The following is a 27,796-nucleotide window of genomic DNA, read 5'->3' as shown; positions in this document are numbered from 1 at the left end:
GTGTCTGTGACTGTATTGTGTAATGTAAACTTGTTGTTCTTATATTGTAAGACCAACACTGTGGTGTACTTGCTGTATTAGCCCTGTCTTACCTTGTCTTCACCCTAGTTGAACTACCACCCAGGAATACATAGGGTAATAAATAGCCTAGAGCAGGGTTCCCCAACTGGTGGCCCACGGGTGAGTTTTCTGAGCAAAAAAATTTACAATGTTGAATTGTTGGACATAAAAGTGATTTACATTTTGGAAATCCCACGCATAATAGAGAGATATACACTGAGTGAACAAAACATTAAGGACACCTGCTCTTTCCATGACATGGACTGACCAGGTGAATCCAGGTGAAAGCTATGATCCCTTACTGATGTCACTTGTTAAATCCACTTCAATCAGTGTAGATGAAGGGGAGGAGACAGGTTAAAGACAGATTTAAGCCTTGAGACAATTGAGACATTGATTGTGTGTGTGTGCCATTCAGAGGGTGAATGGGCAAGACAAAATAATTAAGTGCCTTTGAACGGGGTATTGTAGTAGGTGCCAGGCGCACCGGTTTAAGTGTGTCAAGAACTGCAACGCTGCTGTGTTTTTCACGCTCAACAGTTTCCCGTGTGTATCAAGAATGGTCTACCACCCAATGGACATCCAGCCAACTTGTCACAACTGTGGGAAGCATTGGAGTCAACTTATATGAACTCTAACTCAGTAAAATGTTTGAAATTGTTGCATTGATATTTTTATTCTGTGTATATCTAGCTTAGTGTAGCCTAGTAGTAGAAACTGCTGTACATGAACACATTCTATCCACGAGACTTAGTTGAGACCCAGCAGTACCAGGTGTCTGTTGCTCACTATACAGTCCCTCAACATATAGGAGTGTGTGTGTGTGTTTGAGCGTGTGTAACCGGCATCTGTCTGTGATAGTCTGTGGCGTATGTTTTCTGAGGAGGTGCATCCTGTGTCTCTGTATCTGTGTGCGCATGTAGTTTTTAATATGAGCGTGTGTGCCTGCCTGCGCACGTGTGCGTCACAGTGCGTGTGTGTGAGTAAGCATGTATAAATGTGCGTATGTGTGAATAAATATGTGCCTCGGTCTGTTTGTGTGTGTGTGTGTGTGTGTATAATAATACTTATAATAATAATAATACTACTAATAATAATTGACTCAAGACATTTTAGCTTTTCATTCTTTTATTAATTTATAAACACTTCAAAAAACATAATTCCATTTTGACATTATGGGGTATTGTTTGTAGGCCTGTGACCAAAAAAATCTCAATTTAATCCATTTTAAATTCAGGCTATAACACAACAAAATAAATAAGTGTTCAGACCTTTTACTCAGTACTTTGTTGAAGCACCTTTGGCAGCGATTACAGCTTGAGTCTTCTTGGGTAGGATGCTACAAGCTTGGCACACCTGTATTTTGAGAGTTTCTCCCATTTCTCTCTGCAGATCCTCTCAAGCTCTGTCAGGTTGGATGGGGAAGGTGAACCTTCGCCCCAGTCTGAGGTCCTGAGTGCTCTGGAGCAGGTTTTCATCAAGGATCTCTCTGTACTTTGCTCCGTTCATCTTTGCCTCGATCCTGACTAGTCTCCCCTGACACTGAAAAACATCCCCACAGCATGATGCTGCCACAACCATGCTTCACCGTAGGGATGGAGCCAGGTTTCCTCCAGACGTGGAGTTCATTCTTGGTTTCATCAGACCAGAGAATTTTGTTTCTCATGGTCTGAGAGTCTTTAGGTGCCTTTTGGCAAACTCCAAGCGTGCTGTCATGTGCCTTTTACTGAGGAGTGTCTTCCGTCTGGCCACTCTACAATAAGGGCCTGATTGGTGGAGTGCTGCAGAGATGGTTGTGCTTCTGGACAGTTCTCCCATCTCCACAGAGGAACTCGAGAGCTCTGTCAGAGTGACCATCGGGTTCTTGCTTAGTTTGACCGGGCGGCCAGCTCTAGGAAGAGTCTTGGTGGTTCCAAACTTCATCCATTTAAGAATGATGGAGGCCACTGTATTCTTGGGGACCTTCAATGCTGTAGACATTTTTTGGTACCTTTCCCCAGATCCAGTGGCGGCTCCTGAAAAAATTCTCAGGGGGGGGCAATTTTTCTGATGATTTAGGTGACCTACACACATTTTAAAAAAGATATGTCCAGCAACAACATGAAGACAGGGGCAGTATATAAGTCAATACTGATAGACACATTACTTGCTTCAAAAAGGCCTCATGGTTGAATTGGAAATATGTGCACCTGAGCATAATTCACAACAAGCAAGCAGGAGCTTTTGATAGAGGCTACTGAAAACATTGATGCAAGTTATTGGTAATAAGAAATTTTTATAGACTTCCATATTCTGCCCTCTTGTATATATTTGTGAAAATGAACAGTGATAGACATTTTGCCTGAAAACAGAATTTGAAAATAATTTCTAGAAAAGGTAAACACAGCTATCTGTATGGCTTTGTAAAAATGAACAACCATATTCTGGCCAATTGTATAGATTTGTAAATATGAACAACCATATTCTGGCCAATTGTATAGATTTGTAAAAATAAACATGAACAGATTTTTTTATTTTTTTAAAACTTTTTAAAAAATGAAAAATAACTATTTTAAACAACATCAACTGTGAACTGATTTGGGCGTGTGTGTGTTAAAGAGACAGACAGGGAGGGACAAAGAGAGAGAGAGGCTACATTACTTGTACTGAAACTGTTCTAGCTTGCTGCATGATCAAATTCAGCTGATGCGCATAGCAATGCACGAAATGGGCATTCTTGAAATGCTCACGCACCTTTTGCTGCACACCAGCCTTCTCTCCCCTCATCACACTGGCTCCATCGTAAGCTTGCGCAATGAGTTTGACTTTCTCGTCGTCGGCAAAAAGACCGTTCAGTCTCTCCAAAAGCACACTGGCGATTGAGACTGAGGTTGATTCCGAGATGGGAAGGAACTCAAAAAAGCGCTCCTGCACTTTGTGGTTGCTATCTATGTACCTCAGCACAAGCACCAGCTGTGTCTGTGTAGAAACGTCCGTGGTCTCGTCAGCTTGGATAGCTACGAAGTTCGCCGACTTCACCTCCTCCACAATATGTTCCCTCATGACCGCTAGCATACACTCCAGTAGCTCGTTTTGAATGGTCTTTGATGTGCCCTTGAAAACTTTAGCATTTTTAAGATGGTCATCAAACACCTCATCTAATTGTGCCACAAAGTTGACAAGTCCAAGAAAAATACCAGGGTTGGTGGAGCCCTCAGTTTCATCTTTGCCTCGCAAAGCTAGCCATCTTGACAGTTGTACGTGAATTGATTGACGCTGCTACCCGCTCTTTTCTTAGTTATGTTCATGGTTACTTATGTTACGTATGACGAAAGCGCGTAAGTGCAAGCCCTCCCGGAACCCATAGAGATTGTATTGAAAGCTCTGATATTAAAAAATATATATATTTTACATGATAGTCTATGAGAGACTCCTGGGCGATTTTCAACCTGACTGAAATCGCCCCAAAAGGGGCGGGGCCATTTGAAGCACGACTTTAGCCTGATTGGACATTTAGTGGCAGATCAGACGTCTAGATTAGAACACTGATAACTACTGTTGCCGTGATATAATTGATTAGAAAAAAAATCCCTTCCTTTTCCCGTTTGGCAGTGCGTCGCCCATATCGCCCTAATGAACACACCGCCCCTGCCCAGATCTGTGCCTCAACACAATCCTGTCTCGGAGCTCTACGGACAATTCCTTAGACCTCATGGCTTGGTTTTTGCTCTGACATGCACTGTTAACTGTGGGACCTTATATAGATACATGTGTACCTTTCCAAATCATGTCCAATCAATTGAATTTACTACAGATGGACTCCAATCAAGTTGTGGAAACATTTCAGGGTTGATCAATGGAAACATGGCTAGGCCACTCCAGGACCTTGAAATGTTTCTTACGAAGCCACTCCTTCGTTGCCCGGGCGGTGTGTTTGGGATCATTGTCATGCTGAAAGACCCAGCAATGTTTCATCTTCAATGCCCTTGCTGATGGAAGGAGGTTTTCACTCAAAATCTCACGATACATGGCCCCATTCATTCTTTCCTTTACACGGATCAGTCGTCCTGGTCCCTTTGCAGAAAAACAGCCCCAAAGCATGATGTTTCCACCCCCATGCTTCACAGTAGGTATGGTGTTCTTTGGATGCAACTCAGCATTCTTTGTCCTCCAAACACGACGAGTTGAGTTTTTACCAAAAAGTTCTATTTTGGTTTCATCTGACCATATGACATTCTCCCAATCCTCTTCTGGATCATCCAAATGCACTCTAGCAAACTTCAGACGGGCCTGGACATGTACTGGCTTAAGCAGGGGGACACGTCTGGCACTGCAGGATTTGAGTCCCTGGCGGCGTAGTGTGTTACTAATGGTAGGCTTTGTTACTTTGGTCCCAGCTCTCTGCAGGTCATTCACTAGGTCCCCCCCGTGTGGTTCTGGGATTTTTGCTCACCGTTCTTGTGATCATTTTGACCCCACGGGGTGAGATCTTGCGTGGAGCCCCAGATCGAGGGAGATTATCAGTGGTCTTGTATGTCTTCCATTTCCTAATAATTGCTCCCACAGTTGATTTCTTCAAACCAAGCTGCTTACCTATAGCAGATTCAGTCTTCCCAGCCTGGTGCAGGTCTACAATTTTGTTTCTGGTGTACTTTGACAGCTCTTTGGTCTTGGCCATAGTGGAGTTTGGAGTGTGACTGTTTGAGGTTGTGGACAGGTGTCTTTTATACTGATAACAAGTTCAAACAGGTGCCATTAATACAGGTAACGAGTGGAGGACAGAGGAGCCTCTTAAAGAAGAAGTTACAGGTCTGTGAGAGCCAGAAATCTTGCTTGTTTGTAGGTGACCAAATACTTATTTTCCACCATAATTTGCAAATAAATTCATTAAAAATCCTACAATGTGATTTTCTGGATATTTTTTTCTCATTTTGTCTGTCATAGTTGACGTGTACCTATGATGAAAATTACAGGCCTCTCTCATCTTTTTAAGTGGGAGAACTTGCACAATTGGTGGCTGACTAAATACTTTTTTCCCCCACTGTATATTGTACATATAAAGTGGGTAAAACAGTATGTAAACATTAATAAAGTGACCAGTGTTCTATGACTCTATGTACATAGGGCAAGCACTCTCTAAGGTGCAGGGTAGAGTACCAGGTGGTAGCCGGCTAGTAACAGTGACTTCATTAAAGGTCAACTGCACTTCCTGATTTGGCCTAGTTTTTCATCAATGCTCATTAAGAAATGCTAGTGGCCATGACAGAAGGCAAACAAGAGTCGTCTTGGGGGTGTGGTATGATGTGGGTGTGACTGCCATTAAATCACAAAAAAACAAGTGCAGTTGTGAGTATAGAGAGAACAGTTTTGAAGTTGAGGACTTCTTCCCTTCCTGGCTGACTCGCCCATCTCAAGATGTTTAGCCAAGCTGACAGCAGCTAGCTGGAGCTGGCTATCCAATCTAGCTGTTATTTATTTTCAAATCAGTTATGGCAAGATCAAAAGAGCCTGTGTCTGGAATATGTTTCATAAGACACTCGTTCTACAACACCTTGCTACGAAAGTAACTTGCAACTTCGTTTCAATTTCATCACGTCATGTAAATACATGCTACCGTGGAAACAATATTAACTACTGCGACTTGATTGCCTGCGGTGTTCAGTCTGCTCAGCTGTCCTACAACAAAATATTCTATAACTGGCTAGTTTTGTCTCGTCTCATCTTTCCTGATGTCCGCTGTTAGATCTTTCCCGGGAGACAAATCCCAGAACTACTATCCCTACAGGTGTAGGCTACATGTGGACATTGCACAAACATCGCCTAGCTTGAGTGTAGATACATCAACAAAAAAATCAATGAATTTATTTGTTTCAGAGACAAAAATAATTCTGCTGTAAATATCATATTGATGTTCTTATATAGACAGTATGCCTACCCTTTTACCTAATAAATCAAAATCAGTTGTGTGTAGAGTACCACTTCAGCTGTCTAACCAGGGATATAATTCTATTTCTATTTCTATGCTATATCTTCCCAAATCTAAGGATTTGGCTGTCTAACACACTGACATGCACAGCTCTCTGGGTGAGGTTCTGTCTTCAAGTCCCCAGTGGGTGATGAAGTCCCTTCCATCTATGTAATGTATTACAGATTATGGACATGTGGAGTCAGGTGGCAGGAGGGGTGGAGTGCATGACACTCCTTCCTGGATATGTCAGAGTTTGCCTCATAGGTCCAGAAGGGAGAGTTCAATAACTACAGGCAGATGTGAGATGCAGGAGGATGGTACTCTTCTTATACTGAGTAGCCTACAGGGTAATATGAGAAGGATGCAATTGATGAATTGATGTAGATATTCTAAACAAAGTGTTTTGATCACTTTCAAGTGTAACAGTTCCATGTAGAATAAACCATCCTTCACATAATATTGTAGAAGCAGTGTTTTGCTAATATAACAATGTGCAAATATTACACTTACCGATACAGATACTATACCTATTAACATTTTGTCTGGTGGTGCTGGGGCTACCTTGCCAATCAAGTCAGTCGTCATACCTTATTTTTTGGTGTCCCATATCCCCTCCATTGATAGTACCATTCGATTAAATAATAACAAAATATTATAAAAAGTTATCAATGTGTCTTGTATGATTTTATCGCTGAGTGCAAGGTCTCTCTCCATTCAGAGACATCAGCATCAAGCCCGTCTGTCAGTCTGTTCTTATTACATCATCTTGCAAGTCTCAAGTGCTGGATCCTTGCAGGTGTCTGTGAACACATACACACATAGTCACTGTTCTGTTACCAATGGCAGTTAGAATAGGTGATATCTGACACAAACATACTACAGTTGAAGTCGGAAGTATACATACACTTAGGTTGGAGTCATTAAAACTAGTTTTTCAACCACTCCACACATTTCTTGTTAACAAACTATAGTTTTGGCAAGTTGGTTAGGACATCTACTTTGTGCATGACACAAGTAATTTTTCCAACAATTGTTTACAGACAGATTATGTCAATTATAATTCACTGTACCACAATTCCAGTGGGTTAGAAGTTTATATACACTAAGTTGACTGTGCCTTTAAACAGCTTGGAAAATTCCAGAAAATTATGTCATAGCTTTAGAAGCTTCTGATAGACTAATTGACATCATTTGAGTCAATTGGAGGTGTACCTGTGGATGTATTTCAAGGCCTACCTTCAAACGCAGTGCCTCTTTGCTTGACATCATGGGAAAATCAAAAGAAATCAGCCAAGACCTCAGAAAAAAAATTGTAGACCTCCACAAGTCTGGTTCATCCTTGGGAGCAATTTCCAAATGCCTGAAGGTACCACGTTCATCTGTACAAACAATAGTACGCAAGTATAAACACCATGGGACCACACAGCCGTCATACCGCTCAGGAAGGAGATGCGTTCTGTCTCCTAGAGATGAACGTACTTTGGTGCGAAAAGTGCAAATCAATCCCAGAACAACAGCAAAGAACCTTGTGAAGATGCTTTAGGAAACAGGCATAAAAATATCTATATCCACAGTAAAACAAGTCCTATATCGACATAACCTGAAAGGCCGCTCAGCAAGGAAGAAGCCACTGCTCCAAAACTGCCATAAAAAAGCCAGACTACGGTTTGCAACTGCACATGGGGACAAAGATCGTACTTTTTGGAGAATTGTCCTCTGGTCTGATGAAACAAAAATATAATTGTTTGGCAATAATGACCATCGTTATGTTTGGAGGAAAAATGGGATACTTGCAAGCCGAAGAACACCATCCCACCGTGAAGCACGGGGGTGGCAGCATCATGCGGTGGGGGTGCTTTACTGCAGGAGGGACTGGTGCACTTCACAAAATAGATGGCATTATGAGGAAAGAAAGTTATGTGGATATATTGAATCAACATCTCAAGACATCAGTAAGTTAAAGCTTGGTCGCAAATGGGTCTTCCAAATGGACAATGACCCCAAGCATACTTCCAAAGTTGTGGCAAAATGGCTTAAGGACAACAAAGTCAAGGTATTGGAGTGGCCATCACAAAGCCCTGTCCTCAATCCTATAGAAAATGTGTGGGCAGAACTGAAAAAGCGTGTGCGAGCAAGGAGGCCTACAAACCTGACTCAGTTACACCAACTCTGTCAGGAGGAATGGGCCAAAATTCACCCAACTTATTGTGGGAAGCTTGTGGAAGGCTATCCAAAACGTTTGACCCAAGTTAAACAATTAAAGGCAATGCTACCAAATACTAATTGAGTGTATGTAAACTTCTGACCTACTGGGAATGTGATGAAAGAAATAAAAGCTGAAATAAAAAATTATTTCTACCATTATTCTGACATTTCACATTCTTAAAATAAAGTGGTGATCCTAACTGACCTAAGACAGGGATTTTTTACTAGGATTAAATGTCAGGAATTGTGAAAAACTAAGTTTAAATGTATTTGGCTAAGGTGTATGTAAACTTCCGACTTCAACTGTATGTTGATGTTTGAACAGGTCAAACTAAACCTGCCTAATTCTGTTCTCCCCATCAAGGACCGTTGTTGAACAGGCAAGAGGTGAGGCTGGAGGTGAGGTCTTTGTCAGAGCCCCATTGATGGGCATAGCAGCATAGATCAGCTGCTAGCCCCTCATCAAAGATACTCGTCGGTCACACACACACACACACACACACACACACACACACACACACACACACACACACACACACACACACACACACACAGAGCACTAATTACATTATCAATGGTGAACACAGTGATCAGGCTGGTGCCACCAGGCTAGGTTGTGCCCTGGACATTATATGCATCTCATAAGTAGAAAATAAGCAAAAAATAATGTCAGTTTACATAAATTATGTTTCACAATTGGGTTATCAAATGTATCAAAATACCTTCTGTATTTCTACAATCGATGAGACTGTGGAAGCTGTTGTCGCTGACAGGTGAAGGTTTCTGGCCGGATACTTGCCAACATGTGGCTGACTGTTCCATTCATAGGAATGCTCACATGGAGGGCATGTCTGCATGGTGCTGATGTGGGCCCCCTTGCTGGTCTTCTCTATGCTGTATTTCCATCTCCCAAACAACTGCAGCAGGCAATCTTATGAGGTGGTGTTGACTGGGAGGGCCTGTGACAGGGTGATATATTAGACAGCCAAGTGGTGAATTGCATTTTGTTCTAAAGAAAGAACAAAGCTTTTTTCTAATGCACTTCACAACCAAAATGACTCTAGTAGTTGTATCTGCTTGGCTGGGGAATTAGCCTACAAGTTTATCAAGCGAGGTATTTTTTAATACAACTGTTCACATTTCACATAACACACATTACCTGTCGTTGTTGATGAAGCCGTCTGTGTCATCAGGGCAGTAACTCTGGTCACTATCAAGAGGCCTCATGATGGCTGGCAACAATGGAGGAGGTGTCACAAGGGTACTTGTGTCACATTAAACATTTATTCTGAGGTCTTGCCTGACAAGCAGTAAAAATAGCAAGTGAAAAGTGAAAGAATTGACTTTTGGAGGTCGCTAAACCATTGCAATCACATTGCTTGACATGTTATGATACCCATCTTTGCTCCTTCTGGTAGAGGTCCCGACATCTGTTCAAGACCAGGGGATCAGTCTGGCACGCAACTGTGCACTTTGTCTAACAGAAAAACAAGGTCAACGGTTGCCATCATCCCTCAATTATAAACATAGCTTGAGAAATAACGTAATCTCCCTGGGAAGCTAATTCTATGCTTTACAGATGTAGACTGACTGGCTCCAGATTGGATTCAGGCTGGTGACAGCGTTACACTATGTAACCAACTGTGACCTGTTTTGCTATGGCCCTGGGTTGGTTTGGGTTTGTTGCTTCTAGTTAGTACACTGTTGTAGTCAGACATTAGTTAGCTAGTACCACCATAGCTGCATCCAATATTTATTTGTGCCCTGACATGGGTTGCACCTTGGATGCTAATGTGACTGTTTCGTCTAAATTACACTAACTTGTAGTGGCATGAAAATACGAGGACATTTGCTAAAGTATGCAAATAATTAGACTTCAGTATATTATGATGTCGTCAAATAGTCAAAAATAGCTAGCAATGCTAATGTTAGCTAGCTAGAATACCGTGGTCCCCTCAATCTTAGTTATACTGCATCTAAAGTGGCGACATCACAATCATAACAAAATATTTTATCCGAGTTGTATTGAGGCAGGGTAACATAGCTAGTTAGTTATGTACATGGGGGAAAAAGTATTTAGTCAGCCACCAATTGTGCAAGTTCTCCCACTTAAAAAGATGAGAGAGGCCTGTAATTTTCATCATAGGTACACGTCAACTATGACAGACAAAATGAGAAAAAAATATCCAGAAAATCACATTGTAGGATTTTTAATGAATTTATTTGCAAATTATGGTGGAAAATAAGTATTTGGTCAATAACAAAAGTTTCTCAATACTTTGTTATATACCCTTTGTTGGCAATGACACAGGTGAAACGTTTTCTGTAAGTCTTCACAAGGTTTTCACACACTGTCTTCACAAGGTTTTTCACACTGGCTAGGCCACTCCAGGGACCTTGAAATGTTTCTTACGAAGCCACTCCTTAGTTGCCCGGGCGGTGTGTTTGGGATCATTGTCATGCTGAAAGACCCAGCCACGTTTCATCTTCAATGCCCTTGCTGATGGAAGGAGGTTTTCACTCAAAATCTCACGATACATGGCCCCATTCATTCTTTCCTTTACACGGATCAGTCGTCCTGGTCCCTTTGCAGAAAAACAGCCCCAAAGCATGATGTTTCCACCCCCATGCTTCACAGTAGGTATGGTGTTCTTTGGATGCAACTCAGCATTCTTTGTCCTCCAAACACGACGAGTTGAGTTTTTACCAAAGAGTTCTATTTTGGTTTCATCTGACCATATGACATTCTCCCAATCCTGTTCTGGATCATCCAAATGCACTCTAGCAAACGTCAGACGGGCCTGGACATGTACTGGCTTAAGCAGGGGGACACGTCTGGCACTGCAGGATTTGAGTCCCTGGCGGCGTAGTGTGTTACTGATGGTAGGCTTTGTTACTTTGGTCCCAGCTCTCTGCAGGTCATTCACTAGGTCCCCCCGTGTGGTTCTGGGATTTTTGCTCACCGTTCTTGTGATCATTTTGACCCCACGGTGTGAGATCTTGCGTGGAGCCCCAGATCGAGGGAGATTATCAGTGGTCTTGTATGTCTTCCATTTCCTAATAATTGCTCCCACAGTTGATTTCTTCAAACCAAGCTGCTTACCTATTGCAGATTCAGTCTTCCCAGCCTCGTGCAGGTCTACAATTTTGTTTCTGGTGTCCTTTGACAGCTCTTTGGTCTTGGCCATAGTGGAGTTTGGAGTCTGACTGTTTGAGGTTGTGGACAGGTGTCTTTTATACTGATAACAAGTTCAAACAGGTGCCATTAATACAGGTAACGAGTGGAGGACAGAGGAGCCTATTAAAGAAGAAGTTACAGGTCTGTGAGAGCCAGAAATCTTGCTTGTTTGTAGGTGACCAGAAACCTATTTTCCACCATAATTTGCAAATAAATTCATAAAAAATCCTACAATGTGATTTTCTGGATTTTTTTCCTTCATTTTGTCTGTCATAGTTGACGTGTACCTATGATGAAAATTACAGGCCTCTCTCATCTTTTTAAGTGGGAGAACTTGCACAATTGGTGGCTGACTAAATACTTTTTTCCCCCACTGTAGCTAGCTAACATCAGCTATGCTAGCGATGATAGTGATAATGTTTATCAAATATACAGGACCAGTCAAAAGTTTGAACACACCTACTCATTCAGGATTTCTCTTTATTTTTACTATTTTCTACATTGTCAAAACTATGAAATAACACATATGGAATCATGTAGTAACTTAGTAACCAAATAAGTGTTAAACAAATCAAAATATATTATTCAAAGTAGCCACTCTTGGCATTCTCTCAACCAGCTTCATGTGGAATGCTTTTCCAACAGTCTTGAAGGAGTTCCCAGATATGCTGAGCACTTGTTGGCTGCTTTTCCTTCACTCTGTGGTCCAACTCATCCCAAACCATCTAAATTGGGTTGAGGTTGGGTGATTGTGGAGGCCAGGTCATCTGATGCAGCACTCCATCACTCTCCTTCTTGGTCAAATAGCCCTTACACAGCCTGGAGGTGTGTTTTGGGTCATTGTCCTGTTGAAAAACAAATGATTGTCAAACTAAGCGCAAACCGGATGGGATGGCGTATCGCTGCAGAATGCTGTGTTAGCCATGCTGGTTAAGTGTGCCTTGAATTCTAAATAAATCACAGACAGTGTCACCAGCAAAGCACCTCCACACCATCACACCTCCTCCTCCATGCTTCACAGTGGGAAACTCTCATGCGCAGATCATCTGTTCACCTACTCTGCGTCTCACAAAGACACGGCGGTTGGAACCAAAAATCTCAAATTTGGACTCATCAGACCGAAGGACAGATTTCCACCGGTCTAATGTCCATTGCTCGTGTTTCTTGGCCCAAGCAATTCTCTTCTTCTTATTGGTGTCCTTTAGTAGTGGTTTCTTTGCAGCAATTTGACCATGAAGGCCTGATTCACGCAGTCTCCTCTGAACAGTTGATGTTGAGATGTGTCTGTTACTTGAACTCTGAAGCATTTATTTTTGTTGCAATCTGAGGCTGGTAACTCTAATGAACTTATCCTCTGCAGCAGAGGTAACTCTGGGTCTTTCTTTCCTGTGGCGGTCCTCATGAGAGCCAGTTTCATCATAGCGCTTGATATTTTTTGCGACTGCACTTGAAGAAACTCCGTATTGACTGACCTTCATGTCTTAAAGTAATGATGTACTGTCGTTTCTCTTTGCTTAATTAAGCTGTTCCTGTCATAATATGGACTTGGATTTTTACCAAATAGGGCTATCTTCTGTATACAACCCCTACCTTGTCACAGCACAACTGATTTGGCTCAAACGATTTAAGAAAGAAATTCCACAAATTAACTTTCAACAAGGCACACCTGTTAATTGAAATGCATTCCAGGTGACTACCTCATGAAGCTGGTTGAGAGAATGCCAAGAGTGTGCCAAGCTGTCATCAAGGCAAAGGGTGTCTACTTTGAAGAATATAAAATCTAAAATATATTTTGATTTGTTTAACACTTATTTGGTTACTACATGATTCCATATGTTTTATTTCAGAGTTTTGATGTCTTCACTATTATTCTGCAATGTAGAAAATAGTAAAAATAAAGAAAAACCCTTGAATGAGTAGGTGTGTCCAAAGTTTTGACTGGTACTGTACAGAAACAGATACGTAATCACCAGTCTGTGGTCTAGCTACTGTATATTCACCACCATTGGTGACCAATGAACTCCAACCACCTATTTCCGCATGGTAGGGTCCTTCAGCAGGGCATGCAAACCATAGTTGGCTGTGCATCCCGCTGGAAGCATGCATTGTCGAACCGGAGCCGGATAGCATGGTCAATCTGTATAGGGCTTTTCAGTCTCAAATGGCCGTGATCCTTTCAACACGTTGGGGCGATGAAATAACGGAGCCCCATTCAAATCACATTTTATTTGTCACATGCTTTGTAAAAAACAGGGGTAGAATAACAATGAAATGCTTACTTACGGGCCCTTCCCAACAATGCAGAGAGAAAGAAAATAGAGAAATAACAGAAAAGTAATAACACTTAATAATAAAAGTAATAATAAATACACAATGAGTAATGATTAAAGTAATGGCTATAAACGTGGGGTATCAGTACCAAATCGATAGGTAATTGAGGTAGATACAGTGCCTCCGGAAAGTATTCAGACCCCTTGACTTTTTCCACATGTTGTGACGTTACAGCCTTATTCTAAAATTTATTAAAATAATAATCTACACACAATACCCCATAATGACAAAGCGAAAACCGGTTTTTATAAATTTTTGCAAATGTATAAAAAAACAATTAAACAGAAAAACTTTATTTACATAAGTATTCAGACCCTTTGCTATGAGACGCAAAATTGTGCTCAGGTGCATCCTGTTTCCATTGATCATCCTTGAGATGTTTCTACAACTTGATTGGAGTCCACCTGTGGTAAATTCAATTGATTGGACATGATTTGGAAAGGTACACACTGTCTATATAAGGTCCCACAGTTGACTGGGCATGTCAGAGCAAAAACCAAGCCATGAGGTCAAAGGAATTTATCCGTAGAGCTCCGAGACAGGATTGTGTCGAGGCACAGATCTGGGGAAGGGTCCCAAAAATTGTCTGCAGCATTGAAGGTCCCCAAGAACACAGTGGTCTCCATCATTCTTAAATGGAAGCCGTTTGGATCCACCAAGACTCTTCCATGAGCTGGCCGTCCGGCCATGCTGAGCAATCGGGGGAGAAGGGCCTTGGTCAGGGAGGTGACCAGGAACCCGATGGTCACTCTGACAGAGCTCTAGAGTTCCTCTGTGGAGATGGGAGAACCTTCCAGAAGGACAACCATCTCTGCAGCACTCCACCATTCAGGCCTTTATGGTAGAGTGGCCAGACAGAAGCCACTCCTCAGTAAAAGGCATATGACAGTCCGCTTGGAGTTAAATACTCTCAGACCATGAGAAAGAAGATTCTCTGGTCTGATGAAACCAAGATTGAACTCCATGTCTGGAGGAAACCTGGCACCATCCCTACGGTGAAGCATGGTTGTGGCAGCATCATGCTGTGGGGATGTTTTTCAGCGGCAGGGACTGGGAGACTAGTCAGGATCGAGGCAAAGATGAACGGAGCAAAGTACAGAAAGGTCCTTGATGAAAACCTGCTCCAGAGCGCTCAGGACCTCAGACAGGGGCGAAGGTTCACCTTCCAACAGGACAACGACCCTAACCACACAGCCAAGACGACGCAGGTGTGGCTTCGGGACAAGTCTCTGAATGTCCTTGAGTGGCCCAGCCAGAGCCCAGACTTGAACCCGATATAACATCTCTGTAGAGACCTGATAATAGCTGTGCAGCAACACTTCCCATCCAACCTGACAGAGCTTGAGAGGATCTGCAGAGAAGAATGGGAGAAACTCCCTGAATACACAGGTGCCAAGCTTGTAGCGTCATACCCAAGAAGACTCGATGCTGTAATCACTGCCAAAGGTGCTTCAACGAAGTACTGAGTAAAGGGTCTGAATACTTATGTAAATGTTATATTTCCATTATTGTTATTATTATTATTTTTTAAACAGTTTTTGCTTCGTCATTATGGGTCATTGTGTGTAGATTGATGAGAGGAAAAAACTAACATTTTAATCCATTTTAGAATAAGGCTGTAACATAACAAAATGTGGAAAAGGTTAAGGGGTCTGAATAGTTTCCGAAGTCACTGTAATAAACTGTAGCAGCAGCGTATGTGTTGAGTCAAAAATGTTAGTGCAAAAAGGGTCAATGCAGATAGTCCTTGTAGCTATTTTGGTTAACTATTTAACTAACTATTTAGCAGTCTTATTGGCTTGGGGGTAGAAGCTGTTCAGGGTCCTGTTGGTTCCAGACTTGATGCATCGGTACTGCTTGCTGTGCGGTAGCAGAGAGAACAGTCTATGACTTGGGTGGTGTCTTTGACCATTTTTAGGGCTTTCCTCTGACACCACCTGGTATAGAGGTCCTGGATGGCAGGGAGCTTGGCCCCAGTGATGAACTGGGCCGTACGCACTACCCTCTGTAGCGCCTTGCGATCGGATGCCAAGCAGTTGCCATACCAAGCAGCGATGCAGCCAGTCAAGATGTTCTCAATCATGCAGCTGTATAACTTTTTGAGGATCTGAGGGCCCATGATACATCTTTTCAGCCTCCTGAGGGGGAAGAGGCGTTGTCTTGCTCTCTTCATGACTGTGTTGGGGTGTGTGGACCATGATATATCCTTAGTGATGTGGAAACCAAGGAACTTGAAACTCTTTACCCGCTCCACTACAGCCCTCCACTACAGCGTGCTCGGCCCTCCGTTTCCTGTAGTCCACGATCAGCTCTTTTGTCTTGCCGACATTGAGGGAGAGGTTGTTGTCCTGGCACCTCACTGCCAAGTCTCTGACCTTATCCCTGTAGGCTGTCTCATCATCATTGGTGATCAGGCCTACCACCATCGTGTCGTGAGCAAACTTAATGATTGTGTTGGAGTTGTGCGTGGCCACGCAGTCGTGGGTGAACGGGGAGTACAGGAGGGGACTAAGCATGCAACCCTGAGGGGCCCCCGTTTTGAGGGTTAGCGTGGCGGATGTGTTGTTGCCTACCCTCACCATCTGGGGATGGCCCGTCAGCAAGTCCAGGATCCAGTTGCAGAGGGAGGTGTTCAATCCCAGGGTCCTTAGCTTAGTGATGAGTTTGGAGGGCACTATGATGTTGAACTATGACCTGTAGTCAATGAACAGCATTGTCACATAGTTGTTTCTCTTGTCCAGGTGGGAGTAGTGTTGTCACGATACCAGGATTTTGACCTCGATACCGATACCAGGTTTATTATCACAATACTTGATACCATCACGATACCAAAACGATACCACAAAGAAAGAAAGCGTATTAGCCAAAGTCACTTAATGGCACTTGATCCAGACAGATAAACTCAACTACTGCTCTGTTCAGTCGTTGGGCATCTTTTGAGTTCAATATCATTACATTTGAACATTTATATGGATATCTTTTAGAGACAGCCATGTATGCATTAATTGAATCAATTATACAATTATACAATCAATTTGACTGTGTTTTTACCAATCTAACTACAAAACAACATAATGGTAATAATTTATTTGAATGGTCAATCTCTATTGCTAAACTGGGTAAATCAAGATGTAGACTGGGTCTTTTCACAATACAGGTGAATACATATTATGCAAAAGAAGTGTGTGCATGCATTGAGTTATTGAGCTTGTTCCATGGGGCTACATATGACAAACGATCCCTTCCGTTTAGGACTTATTTTATTGGCAACTGCTAAGAGAACATATTATTTTATTGTACTGATTAACAACATTTGCATAGAAGAAGCAATCTCTTATTTTATAAAAGTGTGCGCTGTCTGAAATTAAAGACTTAATTTGTGAGGCAGAATGTTGCTATGTTATCTAGTGGAAAACAGAGCGGAGGGCAAAAGAAAGAAGAATAATTAGTTTTTTGGTGGCGAAGGAGACAAATTGAATCAGCTTTGAAATCAGCATATTTTGCATTATGGTTTGCATATTATCACAAACAAAATACTAGGTTGGTGAATTCAGCTTTAAGCTAGTGTTGTGTGAACAGTAATGAACAGTTTCAACATTTCTACATGCCGTGTTGCATTATTAAAGTGTGTTAACGTCTGTGCCGGGGTCTGAATGAGGACTGGGGAGCTAATGCAGCCCAGACAGCTCTAGCAATGAATGAGTAAGTGGAGCAGGTTCTTTGCACTATAATGAGGCTGCTCTGATACATTTGAAGTAACGAACGTAACCAATATTCTAGTACTGAACCGTATGAATTTATTTTCTATTGAAAAAGTATCTAAGTTTCGGAATACCGTGCAACACTAGGTGGGAGAGGGCAGTGTGGAGTGCAGTAGAGATTGCATCATCTGTGGATCTGTCGGGGCGGTATGCGAATTGGAGTGGGTATGGGGTGATGGTGTTGATGTGAGCCATGACCAGCCTTTCAAAGCATTTCATGGCTACAGATGTGAGTGCTACAGGGCGATAGTCATTTAGACAGGTTATCTTGGTGTTCTTGGGCACAGGGACTATGGTAGTCTGCTTGAAACACATACAGTGCCTTTAGAAAGTGTTACACATTTATTTAAATTGATTCAATTGAGATTTTGTGTCACTGGACACCCCATACCCCATAATGTCAAAGTGGAATGATGTTTTTAGAAATGTTTACAAATTAATGAAAAATGAAAATCTGAAATGTCTTGAGTCAATAAGTATTCAACCCCTTTGTTATGGCAAGCCTAAATAAGTTCAGGAGTAACTTATTTAGGCTTGCCATATTATTTGCTTAACAAGTCACATAATAAATTGCATAGTAGATTGCATGGACTCACTCTCTGTGCGATAATAGTGTTTAACATGATTTTTGTATGACTACCTCATCTCTGTACCCCACACATACAATTATCTGTAAGATCCCTCAGTCGAGCAGTGAATTTCAAAGACAGATTCAACCACAAAGACCAGGGAGGTTTTCCAGTGCCTCACAAAGAAGGGCACACATTGGTAGATGGGTTAACATAAAAAAAAAACAGACATTGAAGTTATTAATTACACTTTGGATGGTGTATCAATACACCCAGTCACTAAAAGATACAGGCGTCCCTTCCTAACTTAGTTGCCGGAGAGCAAGGAAACCGCTCAGGGATTTCACCATGAGGACAATGATGACTTTAAAACAGTTACAGAGTTTCATGGCTGTGGTAGGAGAAAACTGAGGATGGATCAACAACATTGTAGGTACTCCACAAGACTAACCTAATTGACAGAGTGAAAAGAACGAAGACTGTACAGAACAAAAATATTCCAAAACATGCATCCTGTTTGCAATAAGGGACTAAAGTAAAACTGCAAAAAATATGGCAAAGAAATTAACTTTATGTCCTGAATACAAAGTGTTGTGTTTGGGGCAAATCCAACACAACACATCACTGAGTACCACTCTTCATATTTTCAAGTATGGGGGTGGCTGCGTCATGTTATGGGTATGCTTGTCAGCGGCAAGGACTAAGGAGTTTTTTTGGATAAAAATAAACTCTAAGCACAGGCGAAATCCTAGAGGAAAACCTGGTTCAGTCTGCTTTCCAACAGACACTGGGATACAAATTCACCTTTCAGCAGGACAATAACCTAAAACACAAGGCCAAATATATACTGGAGTTGCTTACCAAGATAACAATGAATGTTCCTGAGTGGCCTAGTTACAGTTTTGACTTAAATCGGCTTGAAAATCTATGTCAAGACTTGAAAATTGCTGTATAGCAATGATCAACAACCAACTTGACAGACCGTGAAGAATTTTTACAAGAATAATGTGCAAATATTTTCCAGGTTTGCAAAGCTCTTAGAGACTTACCCAGAAAGACTCACATCTGTAATCACTGTCAAAGGTGATTCTAACTCGTATTGACTCAGGGGGTTGAATACTTATCTAATCAAGATATATTAGTGTTTTATTTTTCATCAAATTTACAAATGTTAGAATTTTTCTTCCACTTTGACATTACAGAGTATTTTGTTTAGATCATTGACAAAAAATGACAATTTAAAGCCATCTGAATCCCACATTGTAACACAACAAAATGTGGAAAAAGTTAAGGGGTGTGAATACTTTCTAAAGGCACTGAGTGTACAAAACATTAGGACCACCTTCCTAATGTTGAGTTGCACCCGCTTTTGCCCTCAGAAAAGCCTAAATTTGTCAGGGCATGGATTCTACAAGGTGTCGAAAGTCTCCACAGGGATGCTGGCCCATGTTGACTCCAATGCTTCCCACAGTTGTGTCAAGTTGGCTGGATGTACTTTGGGTGGTGGACCATTCTTGATACACATGGGAAACTTGCAGTTCTTGACACACTCAACCCGATGCGCCTGGCACTTACTACCATACCCCGTTCAAAGGCACTTAAATATTTCGTCTTGTTCAGTCACCTTCTGAATGGCACAAATACACAATCCATGGCTCAATTGTCTCAATGCTTAAAAATCCTTCTTTAACCTGTCTCCTCCCCTTCATCTACACTGATTTTGAAGTGGATTTAACAGGTGACATCAATAAGGGATAATAGCTTTCATCTGGTTTCACCATGTCAGTCTGTATGTCATGGAAAGAGCAAATGTTCCTAATGTTTTGTACACTCGGTGTACAATCAGAACACTTTTTTTTTCTCCTGGATAATTTTTTCCCCATGGGAAAGTAGAGATCGAGAGGCTTGCTCGACACAGCAGCAGGCCCCAGCGAAAAAGGTACAGGGGCAGGCAGACACTTTCATTACAGGAATCATGAGGATAATGTACTACTGTTTGACCATGATTTAAGCCTCCTAAAAAATAGGAAGTTTTGAGTGAAGGTGACCATGTGTATTGAACAAAAATATAAATGCAACATGCAACAATTTCAAAGATTTTACTGAGTTACAGTTCATAGAAGGAAATCAGTCAATTGAAATACATTCATTAAGCCCTTTTCTATGGATTTCACATGACTGGTCAGGGGCACAGCCAATCATAATGAGGTTTTTTTTCCCACAAAAGGGCTTTATTACGGACAGAAATACTCCTCAGAAACCCGGATGTGGAGGTCCTGGGCTGGTATGGGTTACACGTGGTCTGCTGTTGTGAGGCCGGTTGGACGTACTGCTAAATTATCTAAAACAACATTGGAGGTGTCTTATGGTATAGAAATGAACATTGAATTATCTGGCAACAGCTCTGGTGGACATTCCTGCAGTCAGAATGTCAATTGTACGTTCCCTCAAAACTTGAGACATCTGTGGCATTGTGTTGTTTGACAAAACTGCACGTTTTAGAGTGGCCTTTTATTGTCCCCAGTACAAGGTGCACCTGTGTAATGATCATGCTGTTTAATCAGCTTCTTGATATGCCACACCTGTCAGGTGGATGGATTATCTTGGCAAAGGAGAAATGCTCACTAACAGGGATGTAAACACATTTTTGCACAACATTTGAGAAAAATAAGCTTTCTGTGCTAATGGAACATTTCTGGGATCTTTTATTTCAGCTCATGAAACATGGGACCAACAGTACATGTTCCGTTTATATTTTAGTTCAGTATAAAATGTGAAGCTTTCACTTATGTGACCAGTAAAAAAAATTACTTGCACAAAGGGTCGCAAAATGTGACTAAATGGACTTAGTCTGGAGCCCAGCATGCACATGCACATGCACACTCACTCACTCACTCACACACACACACACACACACACACACACACACACACACACACACACACACACACACACACACACACACACACACACACACACACACACACACACACACACACACACACACACACACACACACACACACACACACACACACACACACTGAGTTCAGATGATCTGATGTGATCACATGTTTGTCTGTAGGAGTGTGTGTGTGTGTATTTTTTGTCACAGAGCTATAGAGGGGGAGTTTTGTTTCCCCACCCCTCGGAGAGTGAGAGAGAGGGAGAGGGGAGGGCAAAGGGGCTAGACTGCACTATGGAATTTGGGCAAAGGTTTGACTTGCTGTGTACTCGAGAGGAGGGAGAGTAGTGAAGTAGTGGTGGTTAGTTAGGTAGAGGTAGCCCCTGTCCCCTCTCTTCTTTCTTTTCCTTTCTCCCCTTTTCTTCTTCCCTGTTCACTGTCCCATTTCTCTTCTACCGTCTCTCCTCTCAAATCCTCTCTCTCTGTTTCCCCTTCTATCTGTACCCTTATCTTCTTCTTCTCTCCTCTGCTGTGGCCTCTCCTCTTCTCTTCACTCTCTACCCCACCTTCTCTCCTCTGCTCTCCTCCTTAGTCCCCTCTTCCCCCAGTGATGTAGGCCTCATAAGGAGGAAAAGCAAACCGTTGTAGAGGTTATGAGCCTAGTAGAGCCTGGACTGGAGCCTAGGGGCCTCCTTCCCTCCATCATCTGCCTGCGTGGTAAACAGGAAATTTTCTCTCTTAAAGGAATGAATGTGTTGATCAACTACTCTCCACCAGAGGAAGATTGGTTGGGTGTGTATGTGTGTGTCTCTCTCTCTGTGTGTGTGTGTCTCCAGGGTGCCAACTGCAGTTATGCGTCCTATTCATCATGACCGTTAAGCAGAACACACAGAGGTCAGCGGTCATGGTACTGACAGGCAGGGCTGAAACCGGAGGGAAAGGGGCAAGGCCAGGTCACTGTGTGTGTGTGTTTGGCGTGTACCTTTACAGTGTATGCGTTGTCATTTATGTGTTTGTTTATGTGTCACATGTACAGTTTGTGTCGTAATGTTTGTGTGTGAGACCGAGACTGTGTTATTATGTGTATGTCTGTATTCTCGCTCCCTCAGGCACCTCCTGGCTGTGGCGTTCTATTTGTGGCAGCCATGGCCCATGTCATCAGTGAGTCTGAGGGTAAACCATTAAGTGTCTAGCTTCATACCGAACCAAAATGGAGTTGTGGTACAGTTACAGTAGACATAACATACTGTCACTTCCTCCATTCTGGTGCTACAGCACTACAGGATGTATCCCAGTTTCCTCACCTCATAGTCGATGGCAATGGGCCTTGTATCACTGTGTGTGTGCTGTTAGAGCAACAATGTTCCCAGAGACTCCGGTGTCCGATTGTGTGTCTGTGGGAAATAGGAGAGGAAGGAGTGGGGGACAAACGTGTGTGTGTCCCAGACGGCAGGCCAAGCTGTGCTGGGGACACAGGGAGGGACGCAGCCAGGCAGCCACAGAGCCACAGGGGTGTGGGAGCAGGAGGGATGATGGGGGAGGAGAAGAGAGGGGGAGCGCTGACCCAGATTGTCACTCTGTTTCCCCCTCTCCCTCTCTGTCACACACGGTCCTCCTCTCTCACACTCAGGGATGTAGCTCAGTTGGTAGAGCATGGCGTTTGCAACGCCAGGGTTGTGGGTTCGATTCCCACGGGGGGTATGAAAAATAATAATGTATGCACTCACTAACTGTAAGTCGCTCTGGATAAGAGCGTCTGCTAAATGACTAAAATTTTAAATGTCATCACTCTATCTCTCTTTCTGTATATTTTTTTCTCCCGCCCCAACAGATCCCAGGGAAGGGGAGTAACACACAAATGCACACATACCCCCTATGTGCTCCTCAAACCCCTTAGCCCCCATGGCGCTCTCTCTCTCAATTCAATTTCAATTTAAGGGCTTTATGTTACTTATGTTAACATTGCCAAAGCAAGTGAAGTAGATAGTAAACAAAAGTGAAATAAACAATAAATATTAACAGTAAACATTACACTCAGAAGTTCCAAAAGAATAAAGATATTTCAAATGTGATATATATTATGTATATATATATACAGTGTTGTAACAATGAGCAAATAGTTAAAGTACAAATGGGATTTTTTTAAATATAGAATATGGGTTGTATTTACAATGGTGTTTAAGATATGGGAGTTTATCAAAATTGGATTTGTTTTTTAATTCTTTGTGGGTCTGTAAAATCTCAGGGAAATATACAGTTGAAGTCGGAAGTTTACATACACTTAGGTTGGAGTCATTAAAACTATTTTTTCAACCACTCCACAAATGTCTTGTTAACAAACTATAGTTTTGGCAAGTCGGTTAGGACATCTACTCATGTTTCCAACAATTGTTTATAGACAGATGATTTCACTTATAATTCACTGTATCACAATTCCAGTGGGTCAGAAGTTTACATACACTGAGTTGACTGTGCCTTTAAACAGCTTGGAAAATTCCAGAAAATGATATCATGGCTTTAGAAGCTTCTGATAGGCTAATTGACATCATTTGAGTCAATTGGAGGTGTACATGTGGATGTACTTCAAGGCCTACCTTCAAATTCAATGGCTCTTTGCTTGACATCATGGGAAAATCAAAAGAAATAGGCCAAGACCTCAGAAAAAAAATTGTAGACCTCCACAGGTCTGATTCATCCTTGGGAGCAATTTCCAAATGCATGAAGGTACCACGTTCATCTGTACAAACAATAGTATGCAAGTATAAACACCATGGGACCATGTAGCCGTTATACCGCTCAGGAAGGAGACGCGTTCTGTCTCCTAGAGATGAACGTACTTTGGTGCGAAAAGTACAAATCAATCCCAGAACAACAGCAAAGGACCTTGTGAAGATGCTGGAGGAAACAGGTACAAAAGTATATATATCCACAGTAAAACAAGTCCTATATCGACATAACCTGAAAGGCCGCTCAGCAAGGAAGAAGCCACTGCTCCAAATCAGCCATAAAAAAGCCAGACTACGGTTTGTAACTGCACATGGGGACAAAGATCGTACTTTTTGGAGAAATGTCCTCTGGTCTGATGAAACAAAAATAGAACTGTTTGGCCATATTGACCATCGTTATGTTGGGAGGAAAAAGGGGGGACTTGCAAGCCGAAGAACATCATCCCAACCGTGAAACACTGGGGTGGTAGCATCATGCTGTGGGGGTGCTTTGCTGCAGGAGGGACTGGTGCACTTCACAAAATAGATGGCATCATGAGGAAGGAAAATTATGTGGACATATTGAAGCAACATCTCAAGACATCAGTCAGGAAGTTAAAGCTTGGTCGCAAATGGTCTTCCAAATGGACAATGACCCCAAGCATACTTCCAAAGTTGTGGCAAAGTGTTATTGGAGTGGCCATCACAATGCCCTGACCTCAATCCTATAGAAAATGTGTGGGCAGAACTGAAAAAGCGTGTGCGAGCAAGGAGGCCTACAAACCTGACTCAGTTACACCAACTCTATCAGGACGAATGGGCCAAAATTCACCCAACTTAATGTGGGAAGCTTGTGTAAGGCTAGCCAAAACGTTTGACCCAAGTTAAACAATTTAAAGGCAATGCTGCCAAATACTAATCGAGTGTATGTAAACTTCTGACCTACTGGGAATGTGATGAAAGAAATTAAAGCTGAAAGAAATAATTCTCTCTACTATTATTCTGACATTTCACATTCTTAAAATAAAGTGGTGATCCTAACTGGCCTAAGAAAGGGAATTTTTACTAGCATTAAATGTCAGGAATTGTGAAAAACTGAGTTTAAATGTATTTGGCTAAGGTGTATGTAAACTTCCGACTTCAACTGTATGTCTCTAATATGATCATACATTTGGCAGGAGGTTAGGAAGTGCAGCTCAGTTTCCATCTCATTTTGTGGGCAGTGTGCACATAGCCTGTCTTCTCTTGAGAGCCAGGTCTGCCTACGGCGGCCTTTCTCAATAGCAAGGCTATGCTCACTGAGTCTGTACATAGTCAAAGCTTTCCTTAAGTTTGGGTCAGTCACAGTGGTCAGGTATTCTGCCACTGTGTACTCTCTGTTTAGGGCCAAATAGCATTCTAGTTTGCTCCGTTTTTTTGTTAATTCTTTCCAATGTGTCAAGTAATTATCTTCTCTTGTTTTCTTATTATTTGGTTCAGTCTAATTGTGTTGTTGTTGTTGTCCTGGGGCTCTGTGGGGTCTGTTTGTGTTTGTGAACAGAGCCCCAGGACCAGCTTACTTAGGGGACTCTTCTCCAAGTTCATCTCTCTGTAGCTGATGGCTTTGTTATGGAAGGTTCGGGATTCGATTCCTTTTAAGTGGTTATAGAATTTAACGGCTCTTTTCTGGATTTTGATAATTAGCGGGTATCGGCCTGATTCTGCTCTGCATGCATTATTTTGTGTTTTTTGTTGTACACAGAGGATATTTTTGCAGAATTCTGCATGCAGAGTCTCAATTTGGTGTTTGTCCCATTTTGTGAATTCTTGGTTGGTGAGCGGAACCCAAACCTCACAACCATAAAGGGCAATGGGTTCTATAACTGATTCAAGTATTTTATAGCCAGATCCTAATTGGTATGTCAAATTTTATTTTCCTTTTGATGGCATAGAAGGCCCTTCTTGCCTTGTCTCTCAGATTGTTCAAAGCTTTGTGGAAGTTACCTGTGGCGCTTATGTTTAGGCCGAGGTATGTGTCGTTTTTTGTGTGCTCTAGGGCAACGGTGTCTAGATGGAATTTGTATTTGTGGTCCTGGCAACTGGACCTTTTTTGGAACACCATTCTTTTTGTCTTACTGTCAGGGCCCAGGTTTGACAGAATCTGTGCAGAAGATCTAGGTGCTGCTGTAGGCCCTCCTTGGATGGTGACAGAAGCACCAGATCATCAGCAAACAGTAGACATTTGACTTCAGATTCTAGTAGGGTGAGGCTGGGTGCTGCAGACTGTTCTAGTGCCCTCGCCAATTCGTTGATATATTTGTTGAAGAGAGTGGGGCTTAAACTGCATCCCTGTCTCACCCCATGGCCCTGTGGAAAGAAATGTGTGTGTTTTTTGCCAATTCTAACTGCACACTTGTTGTTTGTGTACATGGATTTTAGAATGTCGTATGTTTTTCCCCCAACCCCACTTTCTATCATTTTGTATAGCAGACCCTCATGCCAAATTGAGTCAAAAGCTTGTTTGAAATGAACAAAGCATGAGAAGACTTTGCCATTGTTTTGGTTTGTTTGTTTGTCAATTAGGGTGTGCAGGGTGAATATATGGTCTGTCGTACGGTAATTTGGTAAAAAAAAAAAACAATTTGACATTTGCTCAGTACATTGTTTTCACTCTTAGGAAATGAACTAGTCTGCTGTTAATGATAATGCCGAGGATTTTCCCAAGGTTGCTGTTGACGCATATCCCACGGTAGTTATTGGGGTCAAATTTGTCTCCACTTTTTGGATTGGGGTGATCAGTCCTTGGTTCCAAATATTGGGGAAGATGCCAGAGCTCTCTCTCTCTCTCTCTCTCTCTCTCTCTCTCTCTCTCTCTCTCTCTCTCTCTCTCTCTCTCTCTCTCTCTCTCTCTATCACACACAGACACACACACACACTCCTTGTTAGTTTTGCTTCACACACACCGTCCCCAAGCCCCTTGCCCCCTCAGCCGGCACCACTCTCTTCTCTGAGTGCTCTGTGAACACAGGATGTAGCCTAGTACAGATAGAGAGGGAAGGGAAGGGAAGGGAAGAGAGGAATCTTGCCTAGTTAGCCGTCCTGTGCCTGTAGCCATATTGACTGGCTCTTTATGTACAGTGAATTCGGAAAGTATTCAGACCCCCTTGACTTTTTCCACATTTTGCTATGTTACAGCCTTATTCTAAAATTGATTACATCGTTTTTTCCCCCCTCATCAATCTACACACAATACCACATAATGACAAAGCAAAAACAGGTTTTTAGAAATATCACATTTACATACTTTGTTGAAGCACCTTTGGCAGTGATTACAACCTCAAGTTTGTGTGGGTATGACGCTACAAGCTTGGCACACCTGTATTTGGGGAGTTTCTGTCAGGTTGGACGGGGAGTGTCGCTGCACAGCTATTTTCAGGTCTCTCCTTGATCGGGTTCAAGTCCGGGCTCTGGCTGGGCCACTCAAGCGTATTCAGAGACTTGTCCCGAAGCCACTCCTGCATTGTCTTGGCTGTGTGGTTAGGGTCGTTGTCCTGTTGGAAGGTGAACTTTCGCCCCAGTCTGAGATCCTGAGCGCTCTGGAGCAGGTTTTCATCAAGGATCTTTCTGTACTTTGCTCCATTCATCTTTCACTTGATCCTGACTAGTCTCCCAGTCCTTGCCGCTGGAAAACATTCCCACAGCATGCTGTTGCCACCACCATGCTTCACCGTAGAGATGGTGCCATGTTTCCTCCAGACGTGACGCTTGGCATTCAGGCCAAAGAGTTTTTTTACACTTACATCATTTAGCAGATGCTCTTATCCAGAGCGACTTACAGTTAGTGAATACATATATATATTTTTTTCATACTGGCCCCCCGTGGGAATCAAACCCACAACCCTGGCGTTGCAAACGCCATGCTCTATCAACTGAGCTACATCCCTGCCGGCCATTCCCTCCCCTACCCTGGACGACGCTGGGCCAATTGTGCGCCGCCCATGAGTCTCCCGGTCGCGGCCGGCTGCGACACAGCCTGGATTCGAACCAGGATCTCTAGTGGCACAGCTAGCACTGCGATGCAGTGCCTTAGACCACTGCGCCACTCAGGAGACTTGGAGTTCATGGATAATATGGAGCTGGCTGGGTTTTCCGTGTAT

The 27,796-nt window shown here is 42.5% G+C and overlaps 1 protein-coding gene across 2 annotated transcripts in view; it reads left to right on the top strand.

Moving 5' to 3' along the window:
• LOC121574117 (Krueppel-like factor 8) overlaps positions 1-27,796 on the top strand; it is a 93,403-nt gene that overhangs the window by 21,625 nt on the left and 43,982 nt on the right. The gene's annotated exons all lie outside the window — the stretch shown is intronic.

Source organism: Coregonus clupeaformis, chromosome 9 (genome assembly GCF_020615455.1).
Source record: "Coregonus clupeaformis isolate EN_2021a chromosome 9, ASM2061545v1, whole genome shotgun sequence".
NCBI lineage: Eukaryota > Metazoa > Chordata > Actinopteri > Salmoniformes > Salmonidae > Coregonus > Coregonus clupeaformis.
The sequence above is the reverse complement of the archived record's forward strand: the minus strand, read 5'-3'. Positions and strand labels throughout refer to the sequence as shown.